This window comes from Ranitomeya imitator, chromosome 3 (genome assembly GCF_032444005.1).
Source record: "Ranitomeya imitator isolate aRanImi1 chromosome 3, aRanImi1.pri, whole genome shotgun sequence".
Classification (NCBI taxonomy): domain Eukaryota; kingdom Metazoa; phylum Chordata; class Amphibia; order Anura; family Dendrobatidae; genus Ranitomeya; species Ranitomeya imitator.
Genome location: NC_091284.1, coordinates 323,283,762 through 323,302,201, shown reverse-complemented (window position 1 = coordinate 323,302,201; position 18,440 = coordinate 323,283,762). Strand labels below are relative to the sequence as shown.

The 18,440-nt window shown below is 44.8% G+C and overlaps 1 protein-coding gene across 5 annotated transcripts in view; it reads right to left on the bottom strand.

Annotated features, from left to right (window-relative positions):
• The window catches only part of HIVEP3 (HIVEP zinc finger 3), a 388,571-nt gene extending 370,898 nt beyond the window's left edge, over window positions 1–17,673 (bottom strand). For 4 of the 5 annotated variants that reach the window (XR_011319247.1, XM_069756679.1, XM_069756676.1 and 1 more), the window contains exon 1: window positions 17,425–17,638. The gene's annotated coding sequence lies outside the window, so the exon portion shown is untranslated. Of the gene's footprint in view, window positions 1–17,424 lie in introns of all 5 variants that reach the window. The other variant, XR_011319248.1, reaches the window with a different exon arrangement.
• Window positions 17,674–18,440: the final 767 nt, after the last annotated feature.

Below are 18,440 nucleotides of genomic sequence, written 5' to 3'. Positions count from 1 at the left end.
TAACGAAGGCCATTTTCACCGTCTATAATCGTCTCTGCGGAGCCATCCAAACCAGTTTTTTCAATATTGTCGGATGACCATTCTTTTACGTTTGATATTTTGTTGGAGATTGTGCGCCCTGAGATCACGTTTCAAGACACCAGGATGCGCAAAGCTATTTCTGCTGAGGAGCGGCTTATCCTTACTTTACGGTATGTCTGACAACGATATGTTGATGATGTTTCAATCAGCATAGTAACTTTCCTGCACTTGCACCTTACTTATTGTATAATTTTCTGAATAGATTTTTTTTAATAACAAATAGCACATTATATGCTTGCGTATTATAAAAACAAGCCATGGCGTCTAATTATATGTTGTGCATGCATGCATTACAACTTAGCCAGTGTAAAAATGTAACCAATGCTTTGACTTTTTTTCAATTTTTTTTTTTTTTTAGCTTCCTTTCAACTGGCCTTTCATATGCAGCTCTGCATTTAGAATTTTTAATAGGCATTGTCCGCTCAACATGTTCAGAAATGTGGTCCCGGCTTCATCAAGAGGTCATGCCGGAGCCAAAAATGGCTGACTGGTTGCGCATATCCCGTGGTTTTCAGGACACGTGCCAGTTTCCACAATGTATTGGTGCCCTGGATGGAAAGCACATCCGTGTGCGTAAGCCGCCGAACTCAGGGTCCCAATTCTATAATTATAAACAATATTTTTCTGTAGTGTTGTTGGCCCTGGTCGATAGTCAGTACAGGTTTATAATTGTAGATATTGGGGCCTATGGAAGAACTGGAGATTCCAGGGTCTTCAATTCTTCCATTATGGGTCAGCGGCTACGCAGTAATGATTTGGACCTACCACCATGTCAGCTTCCAGACTCCAATCTTGAACCGGTGCCTTATATACTTATCTCACATGTAGTGTGACCTGATAAATAAAGATGATCACCACTATGGTACTCAAATATAAAAAAAAACAATTTTATTGAATACAAAGATTAAAATTTCTCAATATAAAAAAAATATAGTGACCAACATGTAAACAGGGGAATAGAATCCACAAAAAAGGGGACAACACTGCCATAGGCTACCTAACATACATCAGGATAAGCACTAGTACATAAAAATACTGGAGGTAACCCACTAATAAGAACTGCCTAGATATATGGCAGAAGGATAGTGTCATAAATTATCCAGGTACTATTGTAATATATTATATCCTAATGGAAGACACTCCTAGCCATCCTGCTCATAAAAAATGATAAGCTAGAACCTAATAGTGGGCAATATAAATATCAAAAGTGTATACCTTTACTATGCGTCCCGAGTAGGAGCCCCGGCGTCCCTCTGCCCCGACGCGCGTTTCGCGTTCGCTTCTTCTGGAGCCGTCCTTATATATATGCCTTATATACTTGTAGCAGATGAGGCTTTTCAATTGAGCCGTCATGTAATGAGGCCAAATCCCCGTAGAAACCTTGACCACCAGCGCCGAATATTTAACTTGCGCCTATCACGTGCTCGGCGACTGGTGGAGTGCGCCTTTGGGATTCTTTGTGCCAAGTGGCTGGTACTCCAGTCAGCCATTCAGCTGAGTGAAGCTAATGTAAATGTGGTAATCCAAGCATGTGTGGTCCTACACAACTTCACCAGAATACATGAATGCTTGTAATCTGATGGTGCTGATGTTGTGTCAGACAATGAGTCTAGGCCTAGGACACATGTGATCCCTTCCCGTCGTCCCCTCTCTGGACTTAAAGTACGTGATGTTTTAACTACTTATTTTGTTTCACCTCAGGGTGCTACTCCCTGGCAAGAGGATGGATTATCTATGTAGTGTTTTTTGATTTTGCTATCATAAAATATGTAAACGTTAACTTTTCTTTGTTGTTGCTTTGCAACTATGAGCATCTCGAAGTCAATAAGCGTCGACATGCTTGTAGGAATCCATGGAGGCGTTGTTCCTGTTTTTTTTATCTGTTCCTGGGTAATTTGCATGCCAAAGCTTCCTGACAATGCCTGATGCAATTTCCTGTCACCTGCCTCGGACCGAGGAAAACGGCCGCCAAAAAGTAGGCTGCTGGGAGCTGCCCCATAATTTAACATTGGTCCGAGTGCAATGCGATTTTTAATCGCATTGCACTCGTCCGTTTAAGTCGCCAGTGTGACCCCAGCCTAAGGCCGGAGTCCCACTAGAGAGGAATATGGACAAGTGCTATGTGATAAAAAAAAAAAGCATAGCACTCGGACCAGTATTCTCTATGGGGCAGCTCCCATCACCGTTTTTTTCCTTGGCCGAGTCTCGGCTCACTCGCACCCATATAAGCCTACGGGTGCAATTGAGACAAGGCATATCACTCGGATATCATCCGAGTAATGTGCGTTATACGCTGACCCCGTCAATGGAGGAGATGGAGAAATTCACTTCTCCGCCTCCTCCGCAGCTGTGCGAGAGACTTGGAGCACAGACGCATGACACTCGGCTCCCACTCACAGCAGAGGAGCCGAGGGTCATTAGTATATCGTATCCGATGCTCTCGTATCGGATGCAATATGCTAGCGTGACCCCAGCCTAAGACCGTCAGTCACAGCGCTACGGGGTCACGCTTTCAGATGTCAGCATGGACCCGCAGCTGTGACTGTGACCCGAAGTGAAATGCTTACCGCAGGTCAGCAGGCATGGGCTGATGAGACTGCTCCTCCAATCAGCCTATGTCTGCAGTCACTCATAACAGTGACTCATCAATCAACAATTGGGTTTTATCCCGACGTTTTGGGGAGCCATACCCTGTGATTGTGGATCCAAGAAGGCGGAGAAGAATGTGGATCCATCCACTTTTGAGGCGAAGGATAACGAAGGCCATTTTCACCGTCTATAATCGTCTCTGCGGAGCCATCCAAACCAGTTTTTTCAATATTGTCGGATGACCATTCTTTTACGTTTGATATTTTGTTGGAGATTGTGCGCCCTGGGATCACGTTTCAAGACACCAGGATGCGCAAAGCTATTTCTGCTGAGGAGCGGCTTATCCTTACTTTACGGTATGTCTGACAACGATATGTTGATGATGTTTCAATCAGCATAGTAACTTTCCTGCACTTGCACCTTACTTATTGTATAATTTTCTGAATAGATTTTTTTTAATAACAAATAGCACATTATATGCTTGCGTATTATAAAAACAAGCCATGGCGTCTAATTATATGTTGTGCATGCATGCATTACAACTTAGCCAGTGTAAAAATGTAACCAATGCTTTGACTTTTTTTCAAATTTTTTTTTTTTTTAGCTTCTTTTCAACTGGCCTTTCATATGCAGCTCTGCATTTAGAATTTTTAATAGGCATTGTCCGCTCAACATGTTCAGAAATGTGGTCCCGGCTTCATCAAGAGGTCATGCCGGAGCCAAAAATGGCTGACTGGTTGCGCATATCCCGTGGTTTTCAGGACACGTGCCAGTTTCCACAATGTATTGGTGCCCTGGATGGAAAGCACATCCGTGTGCGTAAGCCGCCGAACTCAGGGTCCCAATTCTATAATTATAAACAATATTTTTCTGTAGTGTTGTTGGCCCTGGTCGATAGTCAGTACAGGTTTATAATTGTAGATATTGGGGCCTATGGAAGAACTGGAGATTCCAGGGTCTTCAATTCTTCCATTATGGGTCAGCGGCTACGCAGTAATGATTTGGACCTACCACCATGTCAGCTTCCAGACTCCAATCTTGAACCGGTGCCTTATATACTTATCTCACATGTAGTGTGACCTGATAAATAAAGATGATCACCACTATGGTACTCAAATATAAAAAAAAACAATTTTATTGAATACAAAGATTAAAATTTCTCAATATAAAAAAAATATAGTGACCAACATGTAAACAGGGGAATAGAATCCACAAAAAAGGGGACAACACTGCCATAGGCTACCTAACATACATCAGGATAAGCACTAGTACATAAAAATACTGGAGGTAACCCACTAATAAGAACTGCCTAGATATATGGCAGAAGGATAGTGTCATAAATTATCCAGGTACTATTGTAATATATTATATCCTAATGGAAGACACTCCTAGCCATCCTGCTCATAAAAAATGATAAGCTAGAACCTAATAGTGGGCAATATAAATATCAAAAGTGTATACCTTTACTATGCGTCCCGAGTAGGAGCCCCGGCGTCCCTCTGCCCCGACGCGCGTTTCGCGTTCGCTTCTTCTGGAGCCGTCCTTATATATATGCCTTATATACTTGTAGCAGATGAGGCTTTTCAATTGAGCCGTCATGTAATGAGGCCAAATCCCCGTAGAAACCTTGACCACCAGCGCCGAATATTTAACTTGCGCCTATCACGCGCTCGGCGACTGGTGGAGTGCGCCTTTGGGATTCTTTGTGCCAAGTGGCTGGTACTCCAGTCAGCCATTCAGCTGAGTGAAGCTAATGTAAATGTGGTAATCCAAGCATGTGTGGTCCTACACAACTTCACCAGAATACATGAATGCTTGTAATCTGATGGTGCTGATGTTGTGTCAGACAATGAGTCTAGGCCTAGGACACATGTGATCCCTTCCCGTCGTCCCCTCTCTGGACTTAAAGTACGTGATGTTTTAACTACTTATTTTGTTTCACCTCAGGGTGCTACTCCCTGGCAAGAGGATGGATTATCTATGTAGTGTTTTTTGATTTTGCTATCATAAAATATGTAAACGTTAACTTTTCTTTGTTGTTGCTTTGCAACTATGAGCATCTCGAAGTCAATAAGCGTCGACATGCTTGTAGGAATCCATGGAGGCGTTGTTCCTGTTTTTTTTATCTGTTCCTGGGTAATTTGCATGCCAAAGCTTCCTGACAATGCCTGATGCAATTTCCTGTCACCTGGAGAAGTCTTGCGATTTAATCGCAAGTCACACTTGTGGTCCGTTTGTAATCCGATTTTTCATCGCACCCATAGACTTGCATTGGCGAGTCCGATCCGATAATCGGTGACAATCACAGCATGCTGCGATTGCCTCGGACCGAGGAAAACGGCCGCCAAAAAGTCGGCTGCTGGGAGCTGCCCCATAATTTAACATTGGTCCGAGTGCAATGCGATTTTTAATCGCATTGCACTCGTCCGTTTAAGTCGCCAGTGTGACCCCAGCCTAAGGCCGGAGTCCCACTAGAGAGGAATATGGACAAGTGCTATGTGATAAAAAAAAAAAGCATAGCACTCGGACCAGTATTCTCTATGGGGCAGCTCCCATCACCGTTTTTTTCCTTGGCCGAGTCTCGGCTCACTCGCACCCATATAAGCCTACGGGTGCAATTGAGACAAGGCATATCACTCGGATATCATCCGAGTAATGTGCGTTATACGCTGACCCCGTCAATGGAGGAGATGGAGAAATTCACTTCTCCGCCTCCTCCGCAGCTGTGCGAGAGACTTGGAGCACAGACGCATGACACTCGGCTCCCACTCACAGCAGAGGAGCCGAGGGTCATTAGTATATCGTATCCGATGCTCTCGTATCGGATGCAATATGCTAGCGTGACCCCAGCCTAAGACCGTCAGTCACAGCGCTACGGGGTCACGCTTTCAGATGTCAGCATGGACCCGCAGCTGTGACTGTGACCCGAAGTGAAATGCTTACCGCAGGTCAGCAGGCATGGGCTGATGAGACTGCTCCTCCAATCAGCCTATGTCTGCAGTCACTCATAACAGTGACTCATCAGTAGTCTCATCAGCCAGCCGGCGCCTGTTCTCACACTTAACAAAAAAAAACAAAAAAAAACACATACTCACCTAACACCAAATCCCCAATGCCCTCGTCTCCTAGAGTAAAAAAAAGTAAAATAAAAAACAACATATACTCACCTGTCCACCGTAATCCACAGCAATCTCACGTGTAGAACAGTCACATTGTGAGACGTGTCTGTGCTGTATACTACGTGGCTCTGTGCTGTATATTACGTCGCTGTGCAATTTACTACGTGGATGTTCAATATACTACGTGACTGGGCAATATACTACGTGCCTGGGCAATATACTACGTGTCTGTGCTGTATACTATGTGGCTCTGTGCTGTATACTATGTCGCTGTGCAATATACTACGTCGCTGGGCAATATACTACGTGACTGGGCAATATACTACGTGACTGGGCAATATACTATGTGACTGGGCAATATACTACGTGGCTGGGCAATATACTACGTAGCTGGGCAATATACTACGTGGCTGCGCAATATACTACGTGACTGGGCAATATACTACGTGCCTGGGCAATATACGTGTCTGTGCTGTATACTATGTGGCTCTGTGCTGTATACTACGTCGCTGTGCAATATACTACGTCGCTGGGCAATATACTACGTGACTGGGCAATATACTACGTGACTGGGCAATATACTACGTGACTGGGCAATATACTACGTGGCTGGGCAATATACTACATGACTGGGCAATATACTACGTGGCTGGGCAATATACTACGTGGCTGCGCAATATACTACGTGGTTGGGCAATATACTACGTGGGCTGTGCAATATACTACGTGGACATGCATATTCTAGAATACCCGATGCGTTAGAATCGGGCCACCATATAGTGTGTGTGTATGTATATATTAATATTCCATACAGCGCTAGATGGCTGAAAGGCCGGTAATTCAATTGCCGGCTTTTCCTATCTCCTTCCCAAACCCAACATGATATGAGACATGGTTAACATACTGTAAACCATCTCATATCCCTTCTTTTATTACATATTCCTCTTTAGTAATGTAAGGAGTGTCTTGGTGTAACATTTGGGGGCTCTAGCTATTAAAGGGTTAAATCGCGGAAAAAAATTGGCGTGAGTTCCCGCGCAATTTTAACCACCAGCGTGGGAAAGCCAGTGACTGAGGGCAGATATTAATAGCCTGGAGAGGGTCCATGGTTATTGCCTCCCCCCCCCCCCCCCCGGCTAAAAACATCTGCCCCCAGCCACCCCAGAAAAGACACATCTGTAAGACGAGCCTATTCTGGCACTTAGCCTCTCCCTGTAAATCCATCTGAAGGGGTTAAATCATTTTACACCCAGGAACTCTGCTAATGCAGCTGTGCTCATGGCTGTAAAAACCAGGGGAATTAATGAAATGCAGGGGAATGACCTGTAGTTACCTCGAGTCACGGTGATGCGCCCTCTGCTTGATGTCCTCATATGAACTCGAGCTTGGGAAAATATTCTGAAAAGTTCCCAGTCTGGCATTCGCCTCCACGGAGTTCCAAGCAGCATGGCAAGCATAATAAATGTAGATATGCTCCTGGTCCTGGTCCAGTAAAGACCCGAAATTTGGGACCATCGGGATGCCAATTATGCCATCAGGGCTCGGAAAGAGGCTGCTTGGAGGAGCTTTTGTGGGATCCTTTTCCCAGAATATGACCAGAGGCCACGTGAGGTCCAGAATCAAATGAGTAAGTACACTCATGTTTATCTATTAATTAATATGTGAAAATGCATTACCTACATGATTTCCTACCTATTGTATTTTAAATTAAAATTGTTATTTCTTTATTTAGCACCATTAATTACATGGTGCTGGACATGAGAAAGGGGTTACATTCAGATTTTTAAAAATGTCGGTTACATTATAAAAATGTACAACTACATACTGCTACAGAGAAATCGATGTGAATACTTTTCTTCACAATGATGACAGAAGTATTCTAGGTGTGATACCTTTATTGGCTAACCAGAAAAGAATATGTTTGCAAGCTTTCAGAGCACAGTGGCTCCTTCTTCAGGCAAGATGACAAATCGATTAATAAGAAACAAGCACAACATTGAAAGAATAGTACAGCAGGACATTTGTTAGGGGGTGGGAAGTGTGAGGAGTCCATACATAAGCCAAGGTAATAAAATTAGGCATTTTGGTACAAATGGAGAGGCAGTGGGAATAATGTTCTTAGTTCTCTGGAGTTCATCTGGTGGAGGTGTGAATTGTATCCATGTAGTGACTCATAAATCCAGGTGTTAAGTTGAGTCCTAGTGTCAATTAATTAAACAGATTCGTTAGTTTGTCTTCATAACTTTTGTGACAGAGGGAAGAGGACCATGTCCTTATGTCCAGAAATTCTTGTTCTTTTGCATTACATCATATTGTGCTGTTTGTGTTGACAATATTTATATTGATGTTTAATTTTTTGGAAATGCAGGTTACTAGGCCACATTAAAATCTTAAAAATCACTGTCGCCTTGTGTTATCACTGTGCACAATGACCTTATCCATTATTTTTTTTTATGTTTCATTGCAGTGGCAGATGATATGAGACGATGGCGCAGCATACGCGACCAGTATAGGAGAGAAAGACAGCAGAGGGCCCGGAGTGGGTCCGCAGCGCCTGCCAAAAAGCGGAAATATATATATTACGACCGACTCTCCTTTTTGGATCCCAGTATGGATCTGAGACCGTGAGTAAAAATATCAAAACACATTACACATATATTTTTTTACGGTCAAAGTAAACAATTAAATTACTTATTCTCATACTTTACTAACAGAACACAGTCCAACCTCACTGAGAGGGAGACTGGCTCGGACTCGGAGGCCATCATAGATCCGGTTGGGGAAGGGGAAGAGGTGGCTGGTCCATCTTCACATCCTTCCAGTGTCCTCCCTCCTGCAACATCTTCAGTTCCAAGTCAAGATCCGGCAACAAGTGGACAAGAAACTGCAGCACCACATCCAGGAAGCCAGGAGGAAGCAGGAAACAGTAGCAGCCCTACTGTTCCTCTGGAGACATCACCACAACCTGCTGTCTTTTCCCGCCATGGCAGCAGGAGGAGAGAGCTGCAAGAAAGTTTCAGGAATGTTGACACTGGGGTCCTAAATTATTTGGCCAGGGCTGCACAGGATGATGGTGAGGAGGCATTTGCGAGGAGCCTGGCCCGATACCTCCGTCCGATACACCGTGAGGCAAGGCTACGTGTGAGAGGGTGTATTCAAATACTTATTGATTCATGCACCACCCCAAATTCCCCATATGAATTGTTTGAGATCATTGAGAGGTGGCAGCTCTCATCACGTAACCTCCTGCGCATTCCATCATCTCAGCAGGTGCATGATCAACAAGTATTTGAAGCACCCCCTCTACGTGTGCCTACACCTCTACCCCTTCCCACCCAAAACCAACCAAGGCCATCACATTACCATAATCAGACATTCCAGCAACCTTCCCAATATGGCCACTTGTCCAGACCCAGTGCTGCAGGTTGGTCCCAACCTGGTTTTGGACGACATGGCCATATTGGGTGGGGTTATGAGCCAAGGCCTTTTTGGCAACCTCATGAGGGCCAGACTCAAAGCACGTATCTTTCTAGCCAATACCCAACTGGCCAATATGATCAAGGGCATCATTTTGAGCATGGGCAAACATCCAACACACAGGATGATGTACAATTGGCCCAACAAAGGCCACATGACCAGAACCCAGAGCTTCCACCATCTCCTCCACCAACGTACAGAAATCTGTAATTTTTTTATTTTTAAATTTTGCTAATTTTTTATATTTAATTTTGTTAAAATTTTATGTTTTAATCTGCTGTGATAGCACTTGGTTATATTTTGTTTTTGTTATTTTTTTTATTACTTTTATAAAAAAAAACATATGATAATAATATGGCGTTTAAACACAAAAAGTGGCTTGGGCTCAAAATAAAAAAATAGAGTCCAAAATCATTTTCAGTTTGTTTGACAAATCATTCAAACATCAGACACAATTACTCGGTTGTTGAACATCTGCTACATTAGTCAAAGAAACACAGTTATTTTTTGTTGTTTTTAAAGATTTTAACTTGCAAAAATATATATAGATATATATTTCAACATTACAACATAGAAACAGCATTATCTTGCCAGGGAGTAGCTCCATGAGTTGACACAAAATAACTGGTAAATATATCCCTAACTTTTAGGCCAGAAAGGGGACGCCGCGGAGGAAGGACTTGTGTTGTAGGCCTTCCTACATTAGGCGACATGCCTTCACCACTGTCAGTTGAGCAGCACTCATGAATTCGTGTGAAGGTGTGTAGAACAACACAAGCTTTTATTACTTCATTTACATTTGCCTCACTCAACTGAATGGCAGTCTGGAGAACACACCATTTTGCTGCCATAATGCCAAAGGCGCACTCAACCAATCACCTTGCCCGTCAAAGTCTGACATTAAATACACGGCGCCGGTGATCCAGGTTTGCGGCGGGGATAAGGCCTCATGACATGCCTGGTCAATTGGAAGGCCTCATCTGCCACAAGTACATATGGCACTGGTTCAGCATTGGAGCCCGGGAGTTGTTGTGGTGGTGGGAGGTCCAACAGGTTTTCACGTAGCCGCCGACCCATAATGGACGCATTCAAGACTCTAGAGTCTCCAGTTCGCCAATAGGCCACAATATCTACAATTATAAACCTGTAGTTACTGTCAACTACAGCTAACAGAACTACAGAGAAAAACTGCTTATAATTATAGAATTGGGTGCCCGAGTTCGGTGGCTTACGTACCCTGGTATGTTTCCCAGCCAGGGCTCCAATACAGTGCGGAAATTGACAAGGCTATTTTGACCCAATCATCCATTTTCGGCTCCGGCATCACAAGTCCATGCAGTCTGGTCCAGATTTCCATACATGTGTTACGTACAATGCCCGAAATTGTTGACCGCCCTGTGAGAAATTCTAGATGTAATCCTGCATAAGATAAGCCAGTTGACAGGAATCTGAAAGCACAAGACAAAAAATATATACGTTACAATGCTTAGACTAAACCATCATAAATTTACCTTGGATAACAACATTTAACCTTTAAGAGATATTTGTCTACGATTGATAAAACATTTTGTAAGATAATTAACAAAATAGGCTAGGTTGTTAACATTACCAAAAAAATATCATCAACATACAGTATGTGAGGATGGTTATTACATACCGTAAGGTAAGGAGAAGACGCTCCTCTGCGGATATGCATTTCCGCATCCTGGTATCCTGATACGTGATTCCTGGAGCCACAGCGTCTCCCAGCTTAACTTTTACTTTTAGTCCACCTTCCATTGCCAAATCCACTGCGTATTGACAGGTATGCATCTCTACATCATCCCATAACCAATCACCGCACACCGATGTGATTAGTCACTTTTCTTTACATCACTATAGATGCAGACCATGGTGTGTCTCCTGACATCTTGTTTGTCTCCAATATCCATTATTACACTACAAGTGCGGTATGTTTTATTATTATATCATCTTGAAAAAACGGGGTGACAGGTTCCCTTTAATAGAGACGCAGAAGATTATGAATCGAATCAAATCTACAGATGGCACGACAACTTCCGCTACCAAAGAAATCCGACTCGCTCAACTCCCCGATCCGCTCTCGATTATTCCACATCTGGTTCGGAGCACGAAAGGGGAACCCCATCTGCTGGCCCACCACGTTTTTTAGGTCAACGATCACGCCCTCCACGAAGAAGGCCACGAGGCGCGGCCACGGGGGCAGGACAAAATCGAGACCACGTGAGGATCACACGATCTCAGGTACTAACCCCTTGGTGATCAATATCTCGGACAGGACTTTGGGGGTGGCGGAATACAGTGTATTACAAAAAGGGTTGTCATTTTGCCCCACCTATCGGTGTGTACTTTCGATTTAAAAATGGATCTTCAACGCTTCTTTCGATCTCTTAGATTGAAAGCCTATTTTTCTAAAGCCCCCGACACTACTCCTAATCAACCTCCCACTGACACCCCACCCAATATCCTTTCATCTCAGAGTCTGGGGCTATACAAAAAAAGTCATTTCAGACGCCCACATGGCTCACATGCCGTAGAAACTTTTATTGGGTTCATCCAAGACTCCTTCCATACACTACGGTAGGATATTAATAGGGGTAGGTTGCTTTATCCTCCTCACAGTCACAGAACGCCAGGCCCTTCGTGGCCTACAGGAAGACAATAGTCTAATCATTAAACCAGCCGACAAGGGCGGTGCTCTAGTAATCATGAACAAATCAGATTACCTATGTGAAATCTCACGACAATTGAGTGACACTACTATCTATCAGAAACTACAGAGTAATCCCACTGCCAATATACGCCACAAAATCTCGGACACCCTCTACAAATACACAAATCTCGGGGTCCTAGATGCTAAAACATGTGATTTTCTAACTAATTCCCATCCGGTAACTCCGGTTTTCTATACCCCCCCAAAGATACACAAAAACTTGGAGAAGCCCCCAGGAAGACCCATAGTGGCTTCCACGGATTCTATACTCTCTCCTATTGCTGTATTTCTGGAGAAAATATTGACCCCACTGATACAGACGTCAAAGTCCTTTATCCTCGACACAGGGGCCATTTTCAATGTCCTTAAGGGCTTACACAACATTCCCCCTAATGCTATATTGGTCACTTTGGACGTCAGGGACTTATACACATCAATCCCACATATTGAGGGTATCTATTCCATTCACAAGCTACTCACCCATTCCGGAATGCATGAGGACCAGGTTCATTTATGTGTTGAACTTCTAACCATTATTTTAACGTTAAACCATTTTATGTTTCAGGATGATTTCTATCTCCAGATCCGTGGCACCGCGATGGGCTCCAACGCAGCGCCCCCCTAAGCAAACCGCTATATGGCTGACTTTGAAGAAAGCACCATATACAAACATCCACTCTTTCAAACCAACGTTTTCCTTTGGAGACGTTATATTGATGATATTTTCTGCATTTGGGGGGGGGGGCACGTTAGAGTCTCTTGCCTCCTTCTTCGAATGGCTCAATACTTCATGGCCAGGTATCACGTTTACAATGTCACATGACCCGCACAAAATTAACTTCTTGGATACCATGGTCATACTGAAGCCCGATGGTTCACTCTCCACTGATCTCTACAACAAGAGTACCGATCGCAATAGTCTGTTACACTATACTACTTTTCACCCCACTTCCACCAAATGATCTATACCAAAGTCTCAATTTCACCGTGTTTCTAAAATCGTGTCGGACACAGACCTCCGTTCCCACAGACTTAAAGAAATGGCTACCAAATTCACCCAACGAGGCTACCCGGCTGCAGTTCTCCATAACGCTAATACACCATCTCCATCCAGACCCAACAGATCCTCGGGCCATATCCCCTTTGTGCACTAATTTCATCCTTTTGCCTACATCATTCACAAATCGATACGCAAACACTGGCACTTACTAGCTAGTGCCCATCCAGATATCCTGGAGTTCCGGGAACCATTTCTTTCCTGCTTCAGACGGGCCCCCAATTTAAAAGATTCATTGGTAAGAGCAGACATCAGTACCAACAAATCGGCACCCCGTCAACGGTTCCAATCCACCCCTAGAACAGGGACCTTCCCCTGCCTTCACTGTACCCAGTGCCATAATGTTCCTAAGGGCACATCTTTCCACCACCCCCATTCAGGCAAAACGTTCAACATTCCCGATTTTTTCACATGTGATTCCTCATGGGCGGTATACCAACTAAAATGCCCATGTGGCATGCTGTACGTGGGGGAAACCACACAGCCTATACGCGATAGAATATCCAAACACAAATCCACTATACGTTGCAAGAACTTCTTATTGACAATCCCTCTACATTTTTCCACCCGGGGCCACAGCGTCTCCCAGCTTAAATTTCAGGTGATAGAACACATACCCCCACCTAGAAGGGGTGGCAATAGGATTGACCTACTAAAACGCCGAGAGGCGTTCTGGATACATAACCTCAAGACCTTTCATCCGAAGGGACTTAATAGGGACTATGATTTGGCATCGTTCATGTAACTTTTTCATATGCGTAATTCCTAATCATGTAAAAGACGGTATGATGTTTATATCAGAACCCTTGCCTCTTATATGTTTTGCATATATTATCTTCTATGTATTTTTTACATTGATTATGTGTTTGATTAATCTACTTATCTCCTTACTCCAACTCTAACAATAGTCTCCTTTTCATATAGAGCCGATTATACTAATGAGGTCGCACTCATCGCCACAGTATCTCTCACTGAGATCCTCTCCACTGTATAAATTCCACCGTCACACGCTGTCTCCTATACTCCACCACGGGACCGCTATCTCTAAAGGTACCTTCACACATAACGATATCGTTAACCATATCGTTGCAACGTCATGCTTTTTGTAACGTAGCAACGATCCCGCTAACGATCTCGTTATGTGTGACAGCGACCAACGATCAGGCCCCTGCTGGGAGATCGTTGGTCGTTGGGGAATGATCAGGACCTTTTTTTGGTCGCTGATCACCCGCTGTCATCGCTGGATCGGCGTGTGTGACGCCGATCCAGCGATGTGTTCACTTGTAACCAGGGTAAATATCGGGTTACTAAGCACAGCTCTCTCCAGCGACCAACGATCAGGATAACGACTTCGGCATCGTTGAAACTGTCTTCAACGATGCCGAAGTCCCCGGGTAACCAGGGTAAACATCGGGTTACTAAGTGCAGGGCCGCGCTTAGTAACCCGATATTTATCCTGGTTACCATTGTTACCATTCTTTCACACTAGCGTCGGAATCTCCCCGTCGCAATGCGTCGGGGAGAGATTCCGACGCTAGCGTTTGCTGCATTGCACAATGGGTGCAGAGGATGCATTTTTCCGGCGCATCCGCTGCCCCATTGTAAGGTGCGGGGAGGTGGGGGCGGAGTTCCGGCCGCGCAGGCGCGGTTGGAAAAAGCGGTCCGTCAGGAGAAAAAAACCTTACATGTAGCGTTTTTTTCTTCCGACGGTCGGCAAAAGCACGACGCATCCGTCGCTCGACGGATGCAACGTGTGGCAATCCGTTGTCAATGCAAGTCTATGGGGAAAAAACGCATCCTGCAAGCACTTTTGCAGGATGCGTTTTTTCTGCAAAACGACGCATTGTGACGGATTGCAGAAAACGCTAGTGTGAAAGTAGCCTTACCAACGATCACAGCCAGGTCGTATCGCTGGTCGTGATCGTTGGTAAGTCGTTTAGTGTAACGGTACCTTTAGATCCACCACTGGACCGCCGCCTCCTCTTATTTCCTACTATTGTGCTCCGGACATCTCAGGCACCTCCCACCGCAGGAACCTCCCCTGGCGTGTACATATACCAACATTACTTAGGATGGAACGCAATCCGCCCATCTGATGACACGCACAGCAATATGACTTCCGGCTATGTCACTTCCGGTTCCACGGATGCTCTCCCATTAGCCCGCGGACACTCCCGGGCACCGCCCCCTGTCTATTAATACGCGCACTTCACATCACTCTACCAGACCAGCGGGGGATACCTCGTCTGGACACTGGCACACACAAGCACTATGAGAACTCTAAGGTAACTACTCCATACCCTGCCTTTTCTGACAATCTCCATTCACTGCCATTCTGCGCTTATATACCACTGTGGTATATTTACTTACCATCATTACTTTTACTTTTAGTCCACCTTCCATTGCCAAATCCACTGCGTATTGACAGGTATGCATCTCTATATCCTCCCATAACCAATCACCGCACACTGATGTGATTAGTCACTTTTCTTTATGTCACTATAGACGCAGACCACGGTGTGCCTCCTGACATCTTGTTTGTCTCCAATATCCATTATTACACTACAAGTGCGGTATGTTTTATTATTACAGTAATTCCCTCCTTCAAACCCCAGCCCTACCCCCTCCCCCTCGCCTCTCCTCCCTTTCAGTCACTCTTGCCTGATACTCTTTGGTCTCTCTCCGCTGGCGTTTTTTTTTTTACCCATGCCATGCTATTCTTGTTGACCTTAATGTACTGAACTCTGATTACGATCTTGATGTTTTGTAAGCTTGTACATACTTTATTTTTTGTTTTTTTATGTATTTTTGTATATATTTATTCACGTTTGTAGTAACTGATGAGGGTCCGGGTAAAGGACCGAAACGTTTTGAGTACTACATTAAAATTGACACGAGCATTAAGTTGAGTGCCAGGTTTCTTCTTTCTAGTTTCACAAGGTGTGGGAACCTACCTTGGCACCATACATAGTAGTGCACATGCTTTTTTCTTCTATATGGGAGGGTTTCACCTGTTGTTGAGGCCTTAGATAGGATTATGCTGATGATTTAAATGATTTTCAGGCCTCAAAACCGTTAACATGTCCAATTTGTGAGTTTGCGCAAAAAAACGCATTACGGATTACATACGGAGGTAAACATGCGCAAAATACGCTGACACACCCTGCCTGCGGGTGACATACGGATCACTATTTTTGGAACATTTCTGCGTATTACGGCCGTAAAAAACGGACCGTATTTTCATACGCCGAGTGTGACCCCGGCCTATTAGTGGCTGCAGAGTGAAATAAAACATTTGCTGGATTTGTTATATTTGGCATATTACATCTTGCCTTTCTACTATTTTATAGAAAAATATTTAGAATTGAGAGTCCTCAGTGGTTGATACCTTTTAACACGGTACCAAGATATATATATATATCTTTCCTGTATCAATACTGTTTTGTAAACACTGCTGTTTGAATTAAACATTTGTACATGTTATAGTATTATTGGGTTGTTTAACAGTTCCAGATTTACATACACTATTCCAGTGCCCACATGGGAGCAGACTAGCGGGTGCACGCTAAAATAGCCCACGGGCGCTAGCATAGTGGGGTCCATCGTGCACGTGAACAGCAATTAGATGGAGAATAAACATAGCTGTAAAGTGTCTCTCTGTTTCAGGAGAACTTGCAGCAAAACATCTCGCTGCCTCTAGCTGCCTGATCCATAGAAGTTTATGAGCACCAACTGCTATCTCAGTAATGGGAACATTGAATGCAGATTTCACCCATGAATTGAGAGACCAGTCCCGGAGGGGATTTCTCTGATAAGATGTGTTATTCTTATTTTCTTCTTATTTTCATGCCTACAAAGTTTTCCATGATTAAACGCTAGACAATGAGCTCAGCCGCAGTGTGCACAGAGACTTACCAAGAAATGGCGCCGAACAAGGGCCAGGCTGCGGATCTGCACACACAGAGGCACGAGGGGCAGCAGCTCACGGACACCAGACCCCAACACCCACCATGGCTACCCCACAGTCACAGGACCACTCTGTTAGCACGCGCTCTGTGGTGCCATCATGCCTGTCATACCCACTGCTCCAGCACTCTCCAGGTGGGCACATGCCCTACAAGACAACACTAATCTGCAATGCCGATGCCTAGGAATCCCTAGCAGGCTGCACAGGTGAGCAGCAGTGTGCCATATGCAGGCATGTGCCATGTGTGCCAGCTGGAGCCCACTAGTAAACAGCGGCGAGCATTAGGAAAAGAACCGTGCTATAGAGGCTGCTGCTGGACGGCAATGTAGCACCCATGACAGCTGCGGGGCAGTGCCAGGCAGAATACACAGTGGGGTCACAGGCCCTGGCAGGCTGCACTCACCGCAAATGATGTCATACCTCCAGCCCTGAGACTCGATGACGTCACGGCTCTGCAGGCGTCCTGCCCCCGGCAGCGAAGCAGTGTGAGCCGGGGCTGACATCGTCGTCCTCTCACATACCCACTTTACACCTTGGAACCGGCCGCTACAACCAAAGCCCCAAAAGCCCCTATAGAGGGGACGTGGTACAGCCCGCCTTCAATGCCGTCAGCCAGTGCCTAGCCGCGCCCACTATATAGGCGGGGAGGCTCGAAGCAGGCCTGTGTGTGAAAAAATACAGTAGTAGTTGGATTCTCATTGCACAGTCATGGTTTGGACGCGCCCACTGGAAGGAAGGGGGGAGAAAATACCTCCTTGTAGTAAAAATGGTTGCGCTCAGTTGCAGTTTCATGTAGTGGGTGCTGGGTAGTGCCCATTTGTTGCGAATGGGAAGCTTGGAAATTTATCACCTTGTTGTCATAGCCTTTCTGCCAAGTAGAGGACTCGTTTTCCACTTCTGTTCTATATAACATGGGTGTTCAGTCATTGGCCGCAAACACGCTGAGGAGGAGGACCTGTAGTGTGGTGTGCACAGTGTTCTCCAGTGTTCTCATGGCCCCATTATTGGGGTGACTGCTCTTCTATATGTAGTAGATATGTCAGCTGCCCAGTGTTCTCATGGCCCCATTATTGGGGTGACTGCTCTTCTGTATGTAGTAGATATGTCAGCTGCCCAGTGTTCTCATGGCCCCATTATTGGGGTGACTGCTCTTCTGTATGTAGTAGATATGTCAGCTGCACAGTGTTCTCATGGCCCCATTATTGGGGTGACTGCTCTTCTGTATGTAGTAGATATGTCAGCTGCCCAGTGTTCTCCAGTGATATCATGGCCCCATTATTGGGTGACTGCTCTTCTATATGTAGTAAATATGTCAGCTGCCCAGTGTTCTCCAGTGTTATCATGGCCCCATTATTAGGGTGACTGCTCTTCTGTATGTAGTAGATATGTCAGCTGCCCAGTGTTCTCCAGTGTTCTCAT